The sequence below is a fragment of the Carlito syrichta genome, unplaced genomic scaffold (genome assembly GCF_000164805.1).
Source record: "Carlito syrichta isolate Samal-C Ts95f unplaced genomic scaffold, Tarsius_syrichta-2.0.1 Scaffold301899, whole genome shotgun sequence".
Classification (NCBI taxonomy): domain Eukaryota; kingdom Metazoa; phylum Chordata; class Mammalia; order Primates; family Tarsiidae; genus Carlito; species Carlito syrichta.
The window spans coordinates 92,755-104,045 of record NW_007245995.1 but is presented as its reverse complement, the minus strand read 5'-3'; positions in this window follow the sequence as shown (position 1 = coordinate 104,045).

The following is an 11,291-nucleotide window of genomic DNA, read 5'->3' as shown; positions in this document are numbered from 1 at the left end:
CTTTTAAAAAATTGATACATGATAATTGTACATATTTATGAGGTACATGTGACATTTTGATACATGCATACATTGTGTAATGACCAAATCAGAGTAATTAGGACATCCATCACCTCAAACATTTATCATTTCTTTGTGTTGGGAACATTTCAAATCTTCTCTTCTAGCTACTTTGAAATATGCAATAAATTACTGTTAACTCAGGTCACCCTACTGTGCTATGAAACCCTAGAACTTATTCTTTCTGTCTAGCTGTATTTTTGTACCCATTAATCAACCTCTCTTGATTCTCCCCTTTACCATTTCGGCCTCTGGTGATCACTATTCTACTCTCCACTTTCATGAGATCAACATTTTTAGTTCCCGCTATGAGTGACAACATGCTATATTTGTTTTTCTGTGCCTGGCTTATAATCATTTAACATAATGACCTCCGGTTTCATTTATATTGCTGCAAATGACAAGATTTCACTCTTTTTTATGGCTAAATAGTATTCATGGGGTACAGATACCACGTTTTCTTTATCCATTCATTCACTGCTGGACATTAAAGTTGATTCCATATCTTGGCTATTGTGACTAGTACCGCAATGAATGTGGAACAACAGATAACTCTTCAATATACTGACTGCCTTTCCTTGGGATGTATACCTAGCAGAGGGATTACTGTATTACATTATAGTAGTTCTATTTTTAGGTTTTTGAGGACCATCCATACTGTTTTCTGACGTGTCTATGCAAATTTACATTCCACCAAGAGTATATTATATTAATAGCATTCCTTTTTTTCTGATTTCTTGCCAGCATCTGTTATTTTTTTCTTTTTCTTTTGTATTTTTAAAAATTACTTCTACTTTATTATAGAGATGTGGGGTACAAGTAAGGATTAACTACACATGTTGGCTGCATGCAGGTGAAATTTGCGCCTCCAACTGGCCCTCACTCCCCCTGGTATAGGACCAGATATCCTTTGTGTTGTTACATGCCCTCCCTTTTTCCTTCCCTCCCCTGGAAGTGGCCAGCGGCTGCTGATCCCTCCCTTGTGCTAATGTGATTAATGTTCAGGTCCCACCTATGAGTTAGAACATGTGGTATTCAGTTCTTTTTTCCTGTGGTAGATCACTTAGTATGATGGTCTTCAACTTTTTTTCTTTTAATAATAGACGTTTACACTGAAGTGAAGTGATATCTTATTGTGGTTTTGATTTGCACTTTCCTGATGATTAGTGATATCGAACATTTTTTCATATGCCTGGTCACCATTAATAAGTTTTCTTTTGAGAAATGTCTTTTCAGATAATTTGCCCGTGTTAAAACTGGATTATCTGGTTTTTTTCTAGTGAGTTGTTTAAGTTCTTTATATAGTCTTTATGTATTAATCTCTTGTAGGACAAATTGCTAATATTTTCTACCATTCTGTGGGTTATCTGTTCACTCTTTGCCCAGATGAACTCTTCTTTTTTTTTTTTTTTGAGTTGGAGTCTCACTCCGTCATCCATGCTGGAGTGCAGTGGCACTCTCATGGCCACCCCAGCGTCAACCTGATGAGCTCCGGCGATCCTTCCACCTCAGCCTTCCAGGTAGCCAGAACTACAGGCACTCTACCACACCCAGCTAATTTTTTTAATTTATTGTACAGACGAGGTCTTACCAAGTTGCCCGGGCTGGTCTCAAACCCATAGACTCAGGCAATCCACTCACCTCAGTCTCCCAAAGTGCTGGGATTACAGGCTGAGCCACCAAGCCTGGCCAGATGAACTCTTCAAGAACAAAATTTACATGATACTCTGATTAGAGTTTAGGGACCACTCAGAGCAAGTCTGGGGGGATAGCTTCCCCTGGAGTACCTGAGTATCATGCATTTGAAAACAGTGAATGCATACTTTCTTCTCTTGGGCACACTGCGAATAATGGGATGTTCCAGTTTCACCAAAATGCCTCGGATGAACTTTTTGACCCATGGCATTAAAATACGGATGAAGAGTAGCATGGATAATCAAGTGCAAACTCAAATACAAAATGTCAAAAAGCAGGAGATCAAGAATAGGACGAACTTACCTCTTAATGGCAAGAAAGGATAGAAACTGATAACATCAAAGGCAATTTCTCCCCCTGCCCCCACAAAACCAAGAGAAACAACAAAAAACCTAAGATGTTAGTAATCAGGATTATAATGGTGTCCATTCTTCCCATAGTCAAGTTGGGGAAAAGCATGGCTGAGGAGACACCAAAAACACAAAGTTGTGGAGAATCCTCAGTCTACTATTTCCAACATGGTGGAGTGTAGAGAAGACAGAGAATGTGATGATGTTCAGGACCACAGGTTGTCATGTCAGAGGAGAGTTTTTTTTTTTTTAAAGCTTATTATTTAGAAAAATTTCAAACTTACGGAACATTTACAGTAATTACTTCTATATACCCTTTCTCTAGATTCCCAAAGTATTAACATTTTGCCACATAAGCTTTCTCTCTCTCTCTCTCTCAACACATTATATAGTTTTATTTTATTTTTTGCTAAGCCTTTACAGAGGAAGTTGTAGTTGTAGGTGTGATGTACCCTGACATACTTCAGGGTACATCTTTCATAAATAAGGACATTGTTTTACAGATCACATTTGCACTCGTTTTCTATTACTGCACAACAGACTATCACAAACTGAGCAACTGAAATCAACCCCCATTTATTATCCCACAGTTTCTGTGGGTCATGAGTCTGGTCATGGCTTAGCTAGGCTCTCTGCATAGGGTTGCACAAGGCTGAAATGAAGGTGTGGGTCAGGGTGATGATCTCATCCAATGCTTGCCTGGGGAAGAAGCTGCCTTTCTTGATGCAGTTCAGTCCCTTGCAGCAATAGGACTGAGGACTTCTGTTTTTTGTGGTCTCCCTGCTAGAGGCTGCCTTCGGCTCCTGGAGGTCTCCCTTGGCGCCTTCCAATCCAAGCAAACCACAACATGGAAGCACGGCTCTTCAACACCAACCAGGGAGTGAGTGACTCCAGCAAGATGAGGCTACACTCTTAAATAACACAATCATGTAATGATGTGTATGTAACCATAGAACTCCAGTCACTTTTTCCATAATCTTTTGATTAGAAGAAAGTTACAGATGTTGCCCACCCTCAAGGGGAGAGCATCACACAAGACAAGAACAACAGGCAATGGAATCATGGGGACCACCTTAAGTATCTGTCTGCCATAACATATAGGAATTAATGTTGATACTGTCCTCAGTGTATCAGTATCTGATGTCAACTTGTCCCGTTATTGGTGACGTTAACTCTGATCACTTGGTGAAGGTGATGTCTTCTAGGTTTGTCATCTGTTAAGTTTACCAACTTTTCCTTTGTAATTATTGTCATAGCCTGTTCTTCATCAAAATTCCACCCAATAATTTTAGCAAAATTGATTATCCTTTACCTGAATCCATTATGATGGCTGCGCATGGTGTTTCTTCTCAGCTCTACCATTCTTTTTTAGACTTCATCATTCAACATTGATTAGTTGGCATTTTACTGTAAGAAAGAACTTTCCTTCCTCTTGTGTGGGTGGAAAGTGTGTAGGTGATTCTCTAGTCGCTGGGTAGTCAGGCTGTGCTGCAAGATAGAATATAACATGAGTGCAGCCAACATTAAGAGATAGGTAAGTGCCATCCAGGGAAGAAACCCGGGCATGGTTTGAGGTCTCAGAACAGACAGCATGCACACCTGGCCCAAGTGGTACAGCGTTGACTTACAGCGAAAAGAGTGTGTGCACAAGGTAGCCCTTTGCAATGCACTGGGCCCCTGTGGTCAGTAGTTCCATTCCATGGGTGACATGGGCAGTGTGATTTCACGTACCCCATTTGGTGCTGCAGTGGAAGGACCGGGACCCCAACACCTCCCTCATAGGGTCCGAAATATGGAAAGCTGGGGATGTGCTTGTGGACCATCAACCTATGCACTTAAGCAGACAGAGAATCTGAAACAGAGAAGGATACTCCCTCCTGGGTGATAAGCCCAGTATAGACCATGAGGACTTCTCTACTAAGGAAATGTTCCAGGCCCCAGTTCCATTAGTATGCAACTGAGTGGGATCTATAGACCTTACATAACTGCCTTTTCCAACAGAGGCTATGTATTTATACAGGCATGGACTTGTAGAATCTTGTAGAATCTTATTATTTTAAAGGGTTAAAATGTATGACTGTCATAATTTTTTTTGTTGTTCTTAAACGGTTCCATATTTGGTCAATGGGAGCCATTTCAAGCTGGCTTCTGTCTCCTGAGTCCTTTTCACATGTCTCCAACATTCTTTGAGTGTCTCCTTACTTTCTGGCATTAAAGATGATCTAGATTAATCTTGTTCTTTCCTGTCTCAGCCTTGGAATCAGTCATTTCTCCAAGCAGCCCTTGAACTTAGAGACCAAGGTGCATGAGAGGGTTTCAAGCAAAGACATGGGCGACAGAATTAGGAGAGGCCACTGCAGTGGGTGGGACATTGGATATAAGCTGAGCTATAGGTTCCCGAGAGGCTGAGAGTTAAACTGTGGGCAGAATTCCTCTTGAATACCCTCAAGTATTTAGAACCACACTAAACCCTTAAATGGTCCACTTAAATCCCTGGTTGACTCATTCATTCATTCATTGACTATATTGATTGTCCAATAATAAAGCCAAAGTTAGTCTATTAGATGTATTTTCCTGGAGATCATCCAGGCCACCCCTCCATTAAGCTAATGAGGCATCTTGGACCTCAGAGGGAATGCCATATCCAGGTTACACACTTGGCTGACAGCAGAGCCGAGTCTGGACACCAACCCTCCCAGCTCGCTCCTGCACCTCTTATCAGTATGGCTTGTAGTGAGGTACAAAAAAGGATCATCGCCTTTTAAAAGAAAAGGTCTTCTAAAACCTCATCATGACTTGCCTACTGTGCCTTGGTGTGAGACCCATGCATTCTGACCCAGCCCATACCAGCAAACATTCCCAGCATCAGGGCTGATGGGCTGTCATTAAAAGCCATCAGCTAGAGACTGCCAGTGAGTGGGTCTTCAGTTAGCAATCACCCCCTGACCGTGGGCTCTGTCAAGTTCTGAGCATGTGTACTGCTGGTGCACAGCAATCCGCCATGATTTCTTGAACACTGACCATCTGCAGGGCACTAAGTTCTAGAGGCTCTGGTCTCCATCTCCACCCTGAGGTCCTCTCTGTCTATTTCACTGTGGAAGCAAACAGTATTACTCCTCACTCATTCAAAAATAATCAAAATTTTCTAGTAAAACTAGATACAAATGTAGCTGTGGGTCACTGAGGCCTTCATCCATGACTAGTCTCATGTAAATTTCCTCTTTAAATCATCACAACCGCCAGGCTCGGTGGCTCAGCCTGTAATCCCGCACCTTTGGGAGGCTAAGGTGAGTGGATTGCCTGAGCCCAAGGGTTCGAGACCCGCCTGGGCCACTTGGTGAGACCTCATCTCTACAATAAATTAAAAAATGAGCTGGGCGTGGTAGTGCGCACCTGTAGTTCCAGCTACTTGGAAGGCTGAGGCGGAAGGATCGCCGGAGCCCAAAAGGTCGAGGCTGCGGTGGCCGAGAGCGGCCACTGCACTCCAGTCTGGGCGACAGAGTGAGACTCCAACTCAAAAAAAAAAAAAAAAAAAAATCATCACAACCATCTTGCCAGGAAGCTATAATCATCTCCCCATACTTTAGATAAAAAGTCTGGGACAAAAGAGGCAAGCAACCACGTCTAAAGTCATAGTAAGTGCAAGAAGTAAGAGAACTGGTAGCCAAACCTGATCCAGAACTCTGAGAAGGATCTTCCCCTCCACAAGGATGAGAGGACATTCATAGGCCAACAGGCTGAGTGGATGGGGCTGGCCATGCATTCTTTTGCTTCCCATTACCTGGGTTAGCCTGCATTCCCAGGACAATGGTGACCCCCGGGTCTTCCCCTCCCCTGTCCCTACCCTGCCTTCTCTCTTCCCTGTCTACCAGCCCCAGGTGGGATCCTCAGGTGGGATCTTGGGCTCCTCCTGCCAGCAGCAGCATCGTCATTGGCTTCTTACCTCCCTAAAGGTAATTAGTTCCAGCTCTCAGTTTTTAAATCCCAACAAACGTTCTGGCAGGGCCAGCCCATAAAGTCCTCTGTTTGGCTGGAGACAGACCTTGGCCACGTCAGGTTTCCCCTTGCATGCTTCAGAACTTTGCCTGGGGGCCGCTTTCTAAGGTCGCTTTCACCCTGCCTGCATAGATGTGAGTGTTGTGCTACGACCGACTTTCTCTGGCATCTTTCCTGGGAAGCACTTACGGGACAGTACCAACGCGTGGAAACAAATGACTCCTCAGGACTCAGACAACTTTAACTTCCACTGTGGGACCAACATTCAAATAAAAACGTTTTAATGACTCAAATAGGACCGATACCAGGGTTGCCAGGAGCAATTAAGAGGTTGCAGAGTTAGGACTGGACTCTAGCGCCGTTTCTACCGGGTATGACTGTGGGACCTTGGGCACATTACCTAACCTAGTAAGGGGCTAAATGCATGTGACCCCCCGCCCCAGGAGCTGATCTAACTGAAAGCCAAAGAAGTTTAAGGTTTTTGTATTTGTCATTTTGTATCATTTGTGGGAGAAGGCACCTCAAAATGTATAAGCTTGAAAGACTTGGATCAATTTCTGCCCATTTCTGAGGGCTATTTCCCAGTTTTAAGGGACCATCTCTTTTTTCTCCCTAAGGAAATACTGTACTATCACTTGTCAAAGGAAATCCCGGTACTGTCATTTGTCATTGACAGCCTTGGTGACCACGGAACACAGAGGAGACCCAGAATTCTCTGGAAGGGAAACATCACCATCACGTTGCCCTTCGGTCCTATGGCCAACACTCCCCCCTTCCCCCCACCCTCCCCATCCGGGCCTCCTGAAACCTTGTCAGTGAAAGCGCTTGGAAACAGCCAGGTGCTGTTCAAATGTCAAAGGTATATGTAAGTCCTGCTTGCAGGTCGTGCTCATTTAGTACCGCGGATCTCCGCCTGGCTGTGTGTTGGAATCAGGTGAGAGAATTCCAGAAAGACAAACGCCTGGGTTGGACCCCAGATAGATTCAATCAGAGTCACAGGGAGTGGAATGCAGACCTCGGCGCCTTGTTCGGTTGCTCAGATGATGCTTCTGTGCAGCCAAGACTGAGAACCACTGCTCTAGAAAGTCATCCTGGATCGCTTCTGCAATATTTGTCTTTGCTGCTCAGTCGGTGCTTGGCATTTGTCGTTTTGTTTCTCTCTCCCAAACTAGGTGATGAGTGCCTTCACAGCCTCTCCCCTCCCATTCCGCTGGCTCTGGGCGTTTAAACATGTCTAAAATTGTGGGCAGGAGGGTGCACCTGACTGACGGTTGACTGCACCCAGCTGTGTCCGATTCTTCTAGACCTGTTGTCTGGCACCTCTTATGCTGGGAGCTTCCATCACATCTGAGCCTCCTAAGAAACTTGCAATCCATTTCTGCCTATTTCTGAGGGCTATTGACCTGTTTTAAGGGATCATCTTTTTTCTCCCTGAGGAAAGACTGTAGTGTCTTTTGTCAAAGGAAATCCTGGCACTGTCATTTGTCATGGTGAAACGGACAGTCTTGGAGTTTATTATCCATTTTATGGATGAAGGGGGTGAGGCTCAGAAAGGTCAAGTAGCTTCCCTAAGGTCACAGGACTAGCCAGTGCTAGAGTTGGGATGTACACACTGATCCATGTGTGGCAAAGCCATGTGTTCCTGTCTGCAGCATGCTGCCCTGACTGTGGTCTTATTGAAGCAAACACTGACCAGAGAGAAAGCGTGATTGGGTGTGGGGCTGAAAGCCAGCTCAAATGGTGGTTAAGAAAACTATAAAGCTGAAATTTGGATTTTTTTTTTTTTTACTGCATAGTTTCCTGATAATGATTCATTCTCATTTTGTGTGGCCAGGGTTAGAGCTGAAAGTCTAGGTCAACTATAAAATGTGGGTGCTTTCCTGAGTTCCTGCTGAAATAAATTAATAATAAGGAGGCCAATAAATATTTAATAGCTGATTATGGGTTTTTCTTTTTCTTTCTTTTTGGATGGGAATCAACAACCTTTGATAATTGCACTGGAAAGTTGCAAATAATCTCTGATCCTTGTATTTTTAAAAATATAACCCATGTAAATTACCTCTTCAGAAAAGTCTATTTGGAGTAACAGTCTTGGCAGGAAATATGAACAGAAAAACCGTTTAAACCTGGAGGTCATTTCACTTTGATGGGGTGAGGACAGCATGCTGGACCAAGAAGAGACAGGCAGTTGGTGCTGATGTTCCCTTAAATGAGCATTGCATCTGTGAAAGACATATCTCTACACTGGTCCCTGTCCCCTACCCTTATGCCCAGAAAAGCATCAGCCAAATCCCACAGGTTCCTCAGATGACTCAGAGCTTGCCTGCTTGGTAGTACTGGTGCTGCGGTCTAGTACATGAGGTGAACCTTCTAAGGCAGTTATCTCCCTTAGCGGTTGGGAGGATAATCTAGAACTTGCTAAAAATATAGTCCAGTGGGTCTAGGCTGGGGCAAGTTAGGGCTCAAGAATCTGCTAATTCATGAGCAGCACAGACCACTTGGAGTTAAGAACTAGGGATTGTGAACACAGACTTAACATCACAGCCTCAGGACGCCTCAATGGTTGTCCAGCGCAACCTCTTCCTTTTTGTCTGATTCCAGTCCTATTTCTACCATTGAGAGTTCTCTGAGTTCTTTTCTGCGTTCCCAGGATCAACATCTGTGGCAGAGAAGGGAAGGGAGGGGAGAGAAGGGGAGGGAGTGAGATTGGGCAGAATGAGAAGTTGGGCCGTAATGGCCAAAGAAGGCCTCAGTCAACCCTGCAGGGAACTCTGGAGCAGAGGTGGCCCCCCAGAGATGTCAGAAGCCAGGTGAATAGTGAGACCTGGGCCTTTTTACCCCTTCATTGATCACTTATCCCTAGGTTGCCTGGCAGCCAAGAGCTGCCTGGTAGCTGCACAGCCAGCATGTGTGTGGGGGAGGGTAAACTCTTCAATCCCAAAGGGGCTGTGGGTGGCCTCTCATAGTATCCACCATGGTTCTCATGACTACCCAGCTCTTAACCCCTGCCGGAACTTTGTGCAGCTAAACACTATGACTTCTTACATGTGCTGAGCGAACATGCCACAGAGGAAATCTACAGCCCTTCCTGCATGGTCTTCAAATATTTGAAGGCAATGAACTTCATCCAGAGCCTAAGCCAAGCCTTGCTAGATATAGTCCCAAGGTCCCTCTGTCTAAGGTCACAGTTCAGGCTAAAATTTATTGAAAAAATTTATATACAAATTTTCTATGCATTTAACCCTCACAAACCATGAAATAGAACCTACAAAATGATTATTTCCACTTTACTGACAAAAATATTGAGATCTACTCAGAGAAATCAAATAAATTGCCCAATATCCCTATACAGTTGGCAGCTAGACCTAAAGACAGACTCAAGCCCCTCTGACCCTAGAGCTGCTCACAAGCATTAGGAACATTCTTTTTTTTTTGAGTTGGAGTCTCACTCTGTCCACCAGGCTGGAGTGCAATGGCACGCTCAGGGCCACTGCAACCTTGACCTGCAGGTTCAGGTGATCCTTCTACCTCAGCCTTCCAAGTAGTTGGAACTACAGGTGTGTGCCATCATGCCCAGCTTTTTTTTTTTTTTATTTATCACAGAGATGAGTTCTCACTAAATTGCCCAAACTGGTCTCGAATCCCTGAGCTCAGGCAATCCTCTAGCCTCGGCCTCCCAAAGTGCTGGGATTACAGGCTTGAGCCACTGCGCCCGGCCTTAAGGACTTTTTTTTTTTTTTTTTGAGTTGGAGTCTCACTCTGTCACCCAGACTGGAGAGCAGTGTCTTGCTCCTGGCCACCACAGCCTCAACCTGCTGAGCTCAGGCGATCCTTCCTCCTCAGCCTTCCAAATAGCTGGAACTACAGGCATGTGCCACTATACCCGGCTAATTTTTTAATTTATTGTAGAGATGAGGTCTCACCAAGTTGCCCAGGCTGTCCCCAACCCGCGGGCTCAGGCAATCCTCTCACCTTGGCCTCCCAAAGTGCTGGGTTTGTAGGCGTGAGCCACCGCACCCGGCCTAGAAACTTTCTTGTTGAAAGCTGGGTCTTCGGTCCCACTATAAACCAGGCACAGTGACCCATGACTCCTTTCAGAATTGGCAGCCAGGGCACCAGATGGCCCCACTGGGAGGTAGAGCCTTCTCTGCGGTCATATGCAAACCTTGACACAAGTAGGTCTTGGCCAGTCTCCCTCTGACATCCTCACATTCCAGACTCCCCAAAGCAGAAAAAGGGTCCTCAAGGAATCCTCTAACTATTAGATCAGCCAGTTCAAATAATCTTGCTGAACTGATGAAGAAATCAGTGCCTGGGGAGATGAAGTCACATGACCAAGGTCACAGCACACAATTAATTGTTATTTTCCACTCCTTGGACGTATGACTCTTTTAAGGTGTATGTATAAAACATCCCCAGATGTCTCAGTAAAAATACAATGACACACCTCCCTTTGTTTCCCCGAAAGGTTTTTCTCTCACTTGAATGTTTTAATAAAAGCAGGCAAGAAACCCTAAGATCACAGAAAAACTAATTAGCAGGTATGGAGGTGATATCCCTCTATACCATCTGGTGTCCTCAGTGAGAGTCCTGACTAGGGTGGGGCATCCCAGCCTTTGTGTCAGGGCTCCCATATAACGAATTCGCAAAGATTCCAAATCACATTGTTTATCTGATTGAGCACAACGTTCAGCTCCTCCCTTGGCAGCATCCACTCAATGCACACCTCTTTAGGATCCATGGAGGCCTGTACCTGGTCCCAAGAGGCTTTTTTGCCAGCCAGAGGAGAAGGATGAAGAGGTGACCAAGACCTCCTGTGATTTGAGGGTGCAGTTTGTATTTTCCCATGAACTTGAAGGTTTTTCTTTGATCAAGGTGCCTTACCTCTGTGCCCTGTGTTTGTCCTGCAATGTCCCTCAAGGCTTATCAGGGAGGATCTGAACCTGTCACACTCTTCCTTCTTGTCTCTTCCTATCTAGCTCCCCAGCACCCCACCCTCTGCGCCAAGTGCAGCCACTTGCCGAGCCACCAAAACTCTGTGTACCAGAAAGATGTACAATTTGATTCTTTCAGCTTCAATATCAACTGCGCCCTTAGGTAGGCAATGACCTACATCGTGTTTAATATGGAAATATAAGAATGTTTATCTTAAAAAAAAAATCCCTGACCCACTTTCAGGCCACCAACACA